This window comes from Pleurodeles waltl, chromosome 2_1, assembly GCF_031143425.1.
Source record: "Pleurodeles waltl isolate 20211129_DDA chromosome 2_1, aPleWal1.hap1.20221129, whole genome shotgun sequence".
Classification (NCBI taxonomy): domain Eukaryota; kingdom Metazoa; phylum Chordata; class Amphibia; order Caudata; family Salamandridae; genus Pleurodeles; species Pleurodeles waltl.
Window position 1 is genome coordinate 93,222,606 of NC_090438.1, and position 13,162 is coordinate 93,235,767.

At 44.6% G+C, this 13,162-nt stretch overlaps 1 protein-coding gene across 2 annotated transcripts in view; it reads left to right on the top strand.

Annotated features, from left to right (window-relative positions):
• Positions 1-13,162, top strand: part of MTMR8 (myotubularin related protein 8) — a 226,249-nt gene that overhangs the window by 161,490 nt on the left and 51,597 nt on the right. The gene's annotated exons all lie outside the window — the stretch shown is intronic.

A 13,162-nucleotide genomic window follows, 5' to 3' on the forward strand; every position in this document is an offset into this window, starting at 1 on the left:
GGAACTCTGTCACTGTTGCAATGGAGTTTCCTCTCCGCCAACATTTAAACTACTCTGAATTACTTGTGTAGGAACTGATTTCAGCATTGATCAAGTTCCCTGAGTGACCTCTTCCTATGCACCGGTTTATGTGGTTGATTCAAATAGCGGGAATGTGTGTAAAACTGACATGTGCAATCTTAGAGTTAAAATACTCTAAAAACATAATAAACAACATTTTGCCCTCCTCAATGTGGCTACCTTTTAAGATTCAACATTAGAATGCTGGTAGTGCACCCTTGAAAACAAGTCTGTTTGAGTGACGTTCATTACCAATGTACTTTAAATGACTACTTTGGCATATCATTATTTTCTTAATGATAATTATCTATGGCTTAGATTTGCTACAAAAAGAATTTTTGAAGGCGATCTCAAGGCAAATGAAAGTAATTAGCTGCTTTGTTGCTCACCTACTTATGCAACGTGCTTTGTTCCTGCTTTTTGGTAGGTGTTTGATAACTTCTCAGCCTATAAGCAGCACCTGGAGAATAGCTAATTTATCTTGCTTTCATCCTTCAGAGCTTCCTTCCCTAACCCACTACTACAGTTTACAAAGCAGAGGTAGAAGAAAGAAGACTTTGTTTTGTGTACTTCTTAATTAAAAATAATTGTACAGCTCATATAAGCCATGCAGCAGTAAATATACCTCAAAGTTGTGATGTATTAAAACAGGACCACTTTCATCTTTTTCATTAGTAGGAGAAAGCTACAGGCATGTTTTGAGCCAGTGAATGATGTAGCATTTTGAGATATATCAGTGAGTTAAAATGTTTTCTCTTTAAATTTTATAAGTTTTGTCAGTGTAATCACATGGGCAGAGGAAAGAACAGTTTTACACATTGAGAAAGTTTCAGACTTGGTGTGCCTTTTACATTTTGGTTTACAATTGACTGTCCTCTAATTTCTGATGGATTTTCTAACTGCAGATTCCACTGCTTTGATTCCCGTCTGGTGACTGGCAGATAATCCAAAGCTTTTTTCATAAGTGTTCCTACGCCCCGCTAGGCGGCGTTCTGTGGTTTCATGTTGACTCCACACTGCCCTGGCAGTGACAGAGCAGAGCCACACATATAAGTGCCAGTCTTGCACTTTCATGTCAGTTCCTTTATTTCTGCATCATCCGACCTGGATTTAGTGCTTTGCTCATGATTTTGTCAGTTTTCCGATGATTTACAGAATATTTTCGGTATGCTATAAATCAATTTCCCCCCAGAATTCGGCAGGCCTCAATCTATGCTGCAAATGCAGTCAAGACCTGCATGAGGGGTACTTTTGGTGTCTAGGCTCAGGAAGTAACTAAGTTGTCTGATAAGTGCACCCTTATGCACCCGAAGCTGATCGAAAAACCGGAAGGCAAAAGTGCATGAAGCTGAAAACAAGGAGAAGTTGCAGCCTTCGATTAGGTCCTGCTCCAATTTTCAGGCCTAGACTCTGTACTCTCCTGTGACCATCTAGCTTTCACTGTTGAAGTCCTCAAGTAAGTTGATGTTCAAGTCCAAACTCAAGCGTTATGAAAGCGAAGCCGGACTCAACACCATCCCACACCTCTGACTCCAACGTGAAAGTGCAAGGGTGTCCCAGTGCAACTCTCACTTCATTGAGGTCTCTGGCCACGGAATGGATTCCCATGTTGGGCCAGACATGCCCCAAAATTTCCAAACACCTCCCACCCCCAAATTGAGGCCTTCAGAGTGGCCATACTTCACATTTTCAGTGTGCCTCTGGCTCTCTATGGTGCATGGCACCACACAGGGCTCCAGTGGGATTGCTGGCAGTTTCCTCCCCGGCTCTGGGTTACCCCTTGGAAACTGTTATAGAGCATGTACAGCCTCTGGGGCAGTCTTCCACTCCGACCGCCACGATTCATGGTGGTAGAACTGGTTGTCATGCAGCCTGATTCTAACCATGTTTTTCTACCACATCGTAGCTGCCAACAGGGTCTCTATTGTCTTTGTGGCTCTTACTCTGATCTTATGCCAGAGAAGGGTGCACCCGGTGGTGGCGGAGAATTTTCTGTTAATGATCCTTAAACCATGTCTTTGAGATATTTGTTATTCACCTCTGTCTTAGGCAGACTCAGGCAATACTGCTATCTCCAATGTACCATAACTTTACTTGTTTCTCAACAAACTCCTGAAGACTTGAGTGTATTGCAGCCAGCAAGGCCAGTCCCAGGCTCTCTTGTATTCACTTGGTCTGATTTAATATCAGCCTGTAGCCTAAGACCATCCTGAATGGACATGGCTGACCCTTATTCTCTGGCATGCATATCTACCTTTTACAAACTTTGCATTCCTTAGGATTGTATATTGTTATTATTGGCATTTTTATAGTGCACAATCTGCCAAATCTGGTAGAGACTTCTAGTTGCAGATTCCTTACCTTAGAATTTTCCCCAGGCGTCAGTCTGGATCTGGAGATTTTCCTTGAGCAGTACCCCTGCATGCCATCAAGAGGCGTTTGTCTGCTCGCAGCAGTTGTCAGTGTTGTGCAGTCCGTATATGACATCACAGGATATGACATCAGTTCTTTTCTTTCAACGCCAGACAGCGCTGATCCAAAGAAGAGCTACCCCTCAGTCCCTTTTTTTGACTGGTCTTTTTCAACTTTTTGTTGAACATTTTTGAGTGTTTATACTCCTGGTGCTTTCAGGTGTTGTCATGTAAGTCCGGATTCAAGCCCTGCGGATCCTGTCCTTGGGCGATGTCCATGATGGATCTGCACTTCTGGTGCTTGTGGTGCCTGGAACGTGACCATGACCCAAAAGTCAGGCTCCAAGTGCCAAGCTATGAATACGAAAGCTTTGAGGGAAAGGTCCCTAAAGCTCATTGCGGCCTGGTGATCGGAGGAAGGTCCTGAGAATAGCCGTGGAGCCCCCATTCATAATCGTCCCACTGCAAGTCCTCTGGATGGTCTGGTAAGTCGAGGCACAAAAAGAATCTGAAGAAGAACAAGCTTTCTTCAACTTCACCCTGTCTGTTGGCCGACAAGAGGAGGGAAAAGAAGCGTCATCAGAACCTGTGTCTCAGTCGGCTCTGCACCTCCCCGAGTTTTCGGGAGCCTGAGCGAGCCCAACTCCGAGAGTTTTATAAGGCCATGCACCTCATATTTGGGCAGTCAGACTCTGCTGTAGCGCCCTCGGGCCCGCAGGTTCGGCAGGGGGGTCCCCCTGGGTTCCACGCTGGCGACTTCGGTCTCTGCACTGGGGAGCACCCATGTATCCATTCCTGGATCCGAACTGGCATCGGTCGTATCAATTCAACCTTCCCCAACACTAGTTCTGATGTCAACACTCCCAATGCTGCCCGTGTCCCCAGGAGGCATCGACCCCATTCTCATTTCCGACTCCGACATGGAGCTGGACCGGCATCGCACAACACTGATTCCGACTTTGACAAGGATCTTGCACCCTAGGTCAGATCCTGACCTTTATTATCTTGGGCTGGGGTACAGTGAGGATTAGGAGGCGTCGCTAGACTCTTTGGAATACCAGCTAGACGATCCCATGAACTGGCAGACGGACCTGGGTGAGGCCAGTGGTCTGGACACTTCTCCTGACACTGGCATGCTTTCTCCCCCTACTGTGGCTATGGAGGAGGGGGCGTCCTACTCTATGATGCTGCGAAAAGCGGCCAAGGTACAAGGCCTTGAGCTGCCTTCATTGGCAGTCAGGACTAACCTTCAGCCTGGGGCTTGATCTTCTGAACCCCTTTTACTCTTTAATGAAGCCCTTACTAATGTCCTGCTGGAGACCTGGTCCAAACTAAGCAGGGGAGCTCCTGTGAACAGGACAATCGCTTGCTGCCATAGACCCGCTCCAAATGACCCAGTGTTCCTGACGCAATACCCAACCCCTGAGAGCTTGGTAGTCTCTAAGTCCCTGGGCACATTCCCTTCCACAGGCTCGATAAACTTGGAAAGAAGATGTTTTCTTCCTCCAGTCGGGCATTGAGGTACGTGAACACCGCATGTCTTTTGAGCCGTTACATCCATACGTTATGGGACTCTGTTGCACAGGTGCTGCCACAGGTCTCAAAGGAGGCTCGGGCCATTCTCTCCTAAGCTGTTGCTGTTGGGAGAGATGCAGCCAAGTTCACAATACGATGTGGGCTGGATACTACCGTCTCACTAGGCAAATCGGTTGCATCGACGATAGCCTTGAGGTGCCACGTCTGGTTGAGGACATCTGGCTTTTTAGGGCATGGCCACTCCACCTTTATGGACATGCCCTTTGATGACACTTGTCTCTTTGGAGGCAAAGCAGACTCGACGTTACTTGCGGTTCAGAGTAGGGCACAAGCATTTTCAATTGACTGTGCTCCCCTTTTGCCTTACCAGCGCCCCTCAGGTATTCACCAAGGTGATGGCAGTGGTCGCAGCTCATCTGCACAGGTTAAGGGTTTCAGTCTTCCCCTACCTCGACGACTCGCTGGTGAAGGTGGGCTCACCCCAGGCTGTTGTCTCCCACCTCCAGACTACGGTGGACCTCCTGCATTCGCTGGGAGTTCACTATAAACGTGCCAAAGTCACATCTGTCTCCCTGTCAGACACCCCCTTTTTTATCAGAGCTGTTATGTACACAGTGCAATTTCGGGCCTATTCTCCTGAGCGGATATTTGGGCTATGACTCAGATTCACCCTCTATCCTAGATTGCAGATAGAATGACTCTGAGGCTGTTGGGCCTCATGGTCTCCTGCATCCTGCCAGATGGCATATGCAGGCTTTCAGTGTGACCTGAAGTTCCAGTGGGTGCAGCAGCAGGAGAATCTCTCCAACATGGTCCTGATCTTGGAGGGAACTGCGCAAGATCTGTAATGGTGGCTCTCGAACAGCGATTGGGTCAAAGGCAAATACCTCTACCTTCACCAACCAGAGCTGATGGTAGTGACAGATTCATAACTCCTGGGACCGAACAGCCATATGGGAGAGGCGGAGAACAGAGGTGTCTGGTCTCTGGCGGGGTCCGGGCTCCACATCAAGCTTTTGGAGCTCAGAGTGATCAGACAGGTATTGAAAGCATTCATTCCCTCTTTCAAAGGTATAGTAGTGCAGGTGTTCATTGACAACTCCATCAGATTACCACTTCGGAAGGATCTTCTGTCAAAGCAGCAGTGGAGGGTTCTCCACCCAAATCTGTCCAATCTCCACTTTTTTGCATGGCAATTAAGCGGCAGTTGACAGATTTTAACCTTCCACCCGAAGTATGTAATGTTATCTTGGGAGCCAGGTGATCCCTCCACCAGAATGGTATATGCCTGTCGGCATAAATTTGTGCATGGTGCACAGACAAGTCTGTTGCCCCCTCTCTGCCCATCTTTCTGAGGTCCTCTTCTCTATACTTTCTTTGGCCCTGCAGGGCTCTGCTTTGGGCATCTTCAAAGGTTATTTGTCTGCTATCTCTGCATTTCTGATGTTACCTGACAAACCCTCTTTAAGTCTCCTATTGTTTGTAGGTTCCGTATGGGTTTTACCCACGTTTCCTCCATCACCATTTATCATGCCCCAATGGGACTTTTGGTTCTGACATTTCTCTTGTGCTCCTTTTGAGCCTCTTCACAATTGTCCTCTCAGGCGTCTAACATTAAAAACAGCCATCCTTGTGGCCATTACGTCTGCCCACATGGTGAGCAAGCTGCAGACATTATCTAAGCCACCCTACCTCTTTCCATCTATCCTGACAAAATAGTGCTTCGCACCAAGGCTTCCTTTTTGCTAAAAGTGGTCACACCCTTTCTTGTGGGCCAGACCATCACCTTGCCTACTTTTGATGCACCCCACATCCTTCTAAAGAAGAGAAGAGACTCCACCGCCTAGATCTATAAAGAGCTTTGGCGTTCTACCTTGATCGTACCAAAGAGTTCCGGGTGGATGATCAACTCTTTGTTGTGTATGTGGGTGCGGAGAAAGGTCAGATAGTGCAGAAGAGAATCATCTCTAGATTGGTCGTTCTCTGCATTAAACTGTGCTGCACATTGGCTGAAAAGCAACCCCCAGAGGGTTTGCACGCTCACTCTACCAGGGCAACAGCTGCATCCACTGCGTTAGCACGTGGAGTTCCAGTCCTAGACATCTGTCAGACAGCAACATGGGCATCCTTTCACACACTCACCAAACACTGTTGACTGAACAGTCAGGACTGAAGGGACGGGTACTTTGCTCGTTTTGGTCCTGCAGAACTTCCTGGAATGATCTTGGTTCGCAGACCCTCCTCCGGGGATGGTATTGCTTGGGGATCTATTCTAAGGTAAGGAATCTGCACCTAGAAGTCTCCATCAGTCGGTAACGCCTTATCTGGTAGAGACATATTCTAGTTGCAGATTCCTTACCGACCCACCTATCCTCTCCGCAAACTGATTTCTAGGGACAGGGACTTCCTTTTCAGGGCCCTAGTTTTGACGCACCAGTGGTCAGTGTTCTTCATGGCTCCACTTTTCTGGCATGGAAATTTGTGAAAAAAACTGACGTCAGCGCGCCAGGTTGATGCCTGTCTAGGTCCCTCGTCATATCTGATGTGCATGACGATGGATGCGAAACTGACTTGTCTGGGATAATAAAGTAATCTAAGTTGATAAAAATTCTTAAATGTTAGAAATGTAAATAATTCAGCAGGAGCTCTTTGAGACATAATTTTTCATTGTGAAACAGTCCTCCCCTCCCCCCTTTCGAAAGGAGATTGGTTCTACAATCTGCAAATTCTTTACTTATAAAAAAAATTATTTTATTTACTCTTGAATGTTAATAAATGTAAGTTGTTTGATAGTATCTTACATTTATTTGGGAATCTTCATTTTTTTTTCTTCTTTTGCATGTATGGTGGTAATGGTAATTTTACTAGAATGGGAATTAATTTTGTCTTGTCTTTGTTGCAGTTTTGGTGGTTGCTTATAGAGAAGTACCTAAACATTTTGATGTTGTCTTTTATTTCTGTTGTTTTTAACCTACTAACTTTTCTTCACCTCGAGCTAATATAATTAATAATAAATGTTACATATACTAAATGTGAATGTGTTTTTAGCTTCAATTTATTGACTTTGTTCTAAAATTTAATTCTGTAATAAAAAATCTTTTGGCTAAAAACCCTCCACGTGGATCATGATTGAGGCTGATGTTTGTAAGGTAAGAGCAATGGGGGAGAGAATCCTCCTTATAACTGAGGTTTAATAGTATGTTATTCAGTTCTGTAAACGGCGATCAAATAACTGGCAGAATATTTTCCTACTTAGAATTACTAAGCCATTTACCTCAGTAGCAGAATTGTCATTATTGGCAATCAAGTATGGCAGATTGTTGATTCGTGTCCACAGCAGTGTTCTCCACCCTCTCTCAGTAACTTATTTGTGACATTAACTGCCACCATTGGGTGTGTGGAGGAGTGGGTCTTTACATGAGCCTCCAGCCTTACTTTACAACAAACATCATTGTTTATGTAAAACTGTCATCTCATGTTTTTAGCAAAGCATCTTCTGGCTGTCTGAGCAGCAGTACTGAGGTGTGATGTTATGGAACAGTTTCGTTTGAAATTGTGACTTGTTTCATCTCGGGGTCACGATTAAGGGAGAAATCCATCTTGGCATTTAGAGAGTTGGCTAATTTCATAATCTTGGGGAAAAATGGTGACTGTCTGGATGGAGGACTATAGAGCTGTTAGGTGATAGGAGAAATTGAATTCAGTCTTCTTAAATTTTAAGTTTGTTTCATCTAGGACAGGTAGGCATCACGAGGTAGTAGCACATAGTGTTTGGCTTTATTAGAAGAACCTCAGGGAGTCATCTATAAATGTGTGCATGGAGATTTCTGTGTTGTGACCAGATCTAAAACAAAACTAATGTTAATGGGTTTTCGATGTATGTTTCTCCAGCTGGGTGACTCTGCATTTCTCTCTGACCATGGCCAAGAAGGGTAACGATGTAGTGAGTCAGTAGTTTTCAAGGTTGTCCGGGCCTGTGTTAATTTTTTTTTTATACCAGAGATGACCGTGGGCCACAGTTAGCACATCTGGAAAACTGCCTTGGAGAAAAGTGGAATTTTTTATTTCCATCTATCTAGGCAGAAGGGAATTAGCATGGTTCTTGGCTAGGGAGTTGACAGTTGTTTATTGGAGTAGGGTGCAGGCTTAGTGCTTGCAATTGCCATGAAACTGATAGTGTTTTTTTGTTGAGATGAAATTATTCAGGTTCTGGGTGCAGTACTTGTCGGTCAGTGTCTACTTTTATCTTATTTTTTTGTGTAAAAGTTTTGGGCAGGCCATTGCAGTTATGAACTTTAGGTGGGATGCCTGTTGCTACATGTGTCTGGTCATGTATGTTAAGTCTCTGTGGGTGTATTTTTAGGATTCTGAAGTTTAAAGCAGAAAAATTGAGTTTTACTAGAAAAAAAACTTTTTTTGTAAGTTTTTTTCTTTCCTTTCCTTGCATAGAGATGAGATTTAAAAGAGGGGATATTTTCTCCATCTCCTTTCATGGCCACTGAGGATGTTTCTCTAACTTTTAATCTCCTAGTTGAATCAGTAAGCTGCCATTTGTGGATTTTTTGTACTTATGATTTTATATTTTTTTCATGTACTACTTCACATTACAGAGCATGCCTTAGGATGAATGGCACAGGTGTGTATAGGTTTGTACAAAATCACATCTCATCAGTGGGTAACTATCACAGGAGACCACAAAGGTGTGGCGTATCTCAAGGAGCGGCGCTCATTTCAAGGGTCCTGTGCACTGAGACACTTTAAAATTCACAGTGCCATCCAAGGGTGGAAATGTGACATTTTGATCTGCCAAGCCATAGCACCATAATCATTCTGTAGACTAGTGCACTATGCATCTATATTTACACCAGCAACTGTGAACCTTCTGTGAGATAAGGACCATACCAATTGACAATGATGGGAATCATCTATACAGCATTTAGAATATCATGTAATGGGATCATTTGTAGATCGGGCATTTTCTAGCTAATTGTCACAGTGCAGTGAAACTCCATTCTACGAGGTGTCTACGAATTGCCGCTCATCTGTTATCATGCAAAGTATTCCGTTAAAACTTTTACCAACTAGAAGGAAAATAAATTCAATGCATCTATTAAACATATTATAACTAAACATTAAAACGTATCTAAGTTGAGTAAATATTTTGTTCTTGGCACGTGTAGCTGTATATACACACTTCTGTATACTCTTACTATCTAGGGTTGGGATCTGATGTGTGCAACTTGTTTTTCTTTGAAGATGTCTTTCAAGTCACGAGGTATAGTAAGTCTTTCTATGACTGGTAATGCGCATGGGCATTGGCTCCATTGTTGAATCGTTTTCTTCTGCCGTCTGGTTGGGACATGCATTACGAAAGCGCTGAGTCGATGCCCAGTGGTGCTCATCATTTGGGCCTTTTGGTTCTTCCATTCGCTTTGGCAAGAGATAATCGTTCTTTTTTGCTAATGGTTTAACTCCATAATGGTTCTATCAGCTGTGTGTCTGGAATCTCATTGATGCCAAGTCTGGGGCCAGGCCCCACTTGGTGCCTTCTCATCGGTCTTTGTCCTTGAGAATGCACAGAACGTGAGGCAAAGGGTTCCCTTTCAGTACTTTCTAGAGTGTCACTTGACTTCAGTTTAAGGCCCTTTGTCATATTCACAGGGCCATCTTTAATAAGGGTCCTGAAATGCTTAAAACACTGGCACAAATCTATGTTCCAGCTAGGCCACTCAGATCCTCATCAGCTAACCTGATCAAGGTACCGTCGGCTAGGAAGGCAAGATGGGGAGGAAGATCACAAGCATATCAAGGTGCTGTGCTGTGGAACAACCTGCCTTTCAGTATAAGATCTAATGCTCAAGAAACTTCCTTTAGGAAGGACCTGAAAACATGGTTATTTAAAATCTAAATTCTTCAACGAATAGAAATAGTTTCATCTTTGCGATGGCATTTGAAGCGCTACGAGGCCTTTTGGCAGTTAGGCGCTATATAAATACGCATAACATAACTTGAAGTACCTGCAGACAGTTCTTCACCAGGTCTGCAACCTCTGCTAGTCACTGGTGCACAAAGAAACCTTGTCGCCGAGCCACCCCTGCCTTCTAATGCAAAAAGACTCTCGGGTACTGGTGTGGTTGTCGACTTGAATTACCGACATAACGAAGCAACAAGGTGATGTCCCCCCCACCCGCAGACACCTTCGGCAAAGACATTGAAGGGGAACCAAAGGTCTTGCTCAGGCTGTGGCTGGAATTTCTTCTGATAAAAATACATTTCAAGCTGAATTTTAACCCCTTCGGTGCCGAGGACATAATGGTTATGTCCAGTGGCACAGGGCTGCTGTGCCACGGACGTAACCATTACGTCCTGGTACCGGCCCATGGGGGGAGGGCTTGCTAGTCTCTCTGAGCATTCCTGCAGCATGATCGCATAGCCACCAGGGAGTTTTGTTTATTTAAGTGGAGTGGCCTCTTGGGCAAAAGTCATTCCCCAAGGGGGGCAATTTATTTTAAGGCCATTTGGCCTATTTTAATTAGGCCCATCTGCCCCCCTATGAGGGATAGAAACCTCTAGGCACCAGGGATCATTTTATTTATTTTATTATCTTTGTTACAGGAGAGGAGCGACCCCTTAGGCAAAGGTCACTCCACTGGGGGGCAATATTATTGTATGCCGTTTCTCAGCCTATTTTTATTAGGCCAATCTTCCCCCAAGGCTGGGCAGAAACCACTAGACACCAGAGATTATATATATATATATTTTTTATTTTACATCTGGGGAGTGACCCCTTAAGCAAGGGTCCCTCCCTGAGGGGCACAATATATTAGGCCATTTCTGCCCCCTTGTCAGAAAGCCTACTAGATGCCAGGGAATTTAAAACAAAAAATAGAAGGGGTGGGGGCTGCCACCCAGTATAGGCATGGTCATGCCCCTCACCCCAACTGAAAGGGGTGGGGGGTTAACAGTTTTTCAGCCCCCTCCTGCAAACTAAAGGATCTTATCCCAAACGGCAAGCAAGAGGACATTTGATTATTTGGGGTTTGGATTTTACATTTGGGCCAAGAGAGCTTAGCTAACTCCCAATATCGTCCGACTTGGAATGGTGAGCGGCTGCACGTTTTGGACTTTGGGACGCTGCCACCTAGAAAAATCTACCAGACCTAGACACTAAACATCTGGGTTAGTCCAGGGTGGTGTGCTTCACGTGCACCCCACACAATTTTCTTGCCCACAATGCCCTGCAAACCTCCAACTTTGCTTGAAATCACACATTTTCCCTACATTTTTGTGATGGAACCTTCCATAATCCGCAGGAATCCACAAAATTCCTACCACTCAGCATTGTTGCATCTATACTGATAACAATTCTACCCCACTTGTCAGCCTAAAAACATTTTTTCTCAAACTGCCCTTTTGGACCTGCTTTGGCTCCCTCTCAATTTTGACATGTTTTTGGCCCTTCCCTGTCACAGGCACTTGGCCCACCTACACAAATGAGGTGTCATTTGTATTGGGAGACCGAGGGGAACATTGAGTGGTAGGAAATGTGCGCCGGTATGGTGATCCTGCACAGAAATGTGAGGAAAATGTGATTTATCTTTTAGCTAAATTTGAGGTTTGCTGTGGATTCTGGGTAAGTAATCACTGGGGGATCCATGCAAGTCACACCTCCCTGGACTCCCTCAGGTGTTTTCAGAAATGTCTGGGTTTGGTAGATTTCTCTAGATGGCTGCTGATCCCAGGACCAAAAACGCAGGTGCCCCCTTGCAAAAACAGGTTGTTTTGTAATAGATCATTTTGATGTGTCCATGTTATGTTTTGGACCTTTCCCTGTTGCGGTCACTAAGCCTACCCACACAAGGGAGGTACCATTTTTATCTGGAGATGTGGGGGAATGCTGGGTGGAAGGAAGTTTGTGGTTTCCCTCAGATTCCAGAACTTTGCAGCACAGAAATTGGAGGAAAAAGTGTTTTTTAGCCACATTTTGAGGTTTGCAAAGGATTCTGGGTAGCAGAACCCAGTGAGAGCCCCACAAGTCAACCCATCCTAGATTCCCCCGTCGCTGGCACTATCCTACCAACACAAGTGAGGTACCATTTTTATCGGGTGACTTGGGGGAACACAGAATAGAAGAACAAGTGGTATTGCCCATTGTCTTTCTCTACATTTTTTTCCTTCCAAATGTAAGACCGTGTATAAGATAGAAGTCTGTTTGAGAAATGCCCTGTAATTCACATGCTAGTATGGGGACCCCCTAATTCAGAGATATGCAAATAACCACTGCTTTTCAACACCTCATCCTGTGCCCTTTTTGGAAATACAAAGGTTTCCTTGATACCTATTTTTCACTCTTTATATTTTACCAAATGAATCGCTGTATACCCGGTATACAATGAAAACTGATTGCAAAGTGTAACTGGGAGGAGACTGAAAGCACAACATTTTTTAAAAAGGGGGTATGTCCCAGAAAATGCCCAAATTTTGTTTAAAAATGTGGTTTTCTGATTCAAGTCTGCCTGTTCCTGAAAGCTGGGAAGATGGCGATTTTAGCACCACTAACCATTTTTTTATTCCATTTGCAGGGAAAAAAACACATACTTTCTTCACCACTCTTTCCATTTTTCCCCAAAAACCTAATTTTAGCTGTATTTTGGCTAATTTCTTGGTTTCCTCCAGGGGAATCCACAATCTTAAGGGTACCTTTAGAATCCCTAGGATGTTGGGGGGTCAAAAGGACGCAAATTTAGCGTTGATAGCTTATGTGGACAAAAGGTTATGAGGGCCTAAGCGTGAACTTCCCCACATAGCCAAAAAAAGGCTCCGCACACAAGGGGAAAAAGGCATGGCAACGAAGGGGTTAAAAGATTGCCTCTCGTCTCCTGGATCCTGATATGCATTTAAGCATTTTCACGTTTGCGACGACTGGAGCCTCACGCAGTCAGAAGGAAACTTCAACACAGCGTTTGTACGGAGTATTAAGGTTGACAGGGGATTCTAGTATTGTGGAGAGTGAAGATACTTGGTGGGTAGATGAAGAGATTAAAGTGTGCCTAGTCACCTTTGGATGTATCACTGAGAGTGAATAGTTATAAGAGATCGAGCAGGATGAAGTAGTTAAAGCCATCATTCAGTTTGTCCAGTCGGGGGATGAATTG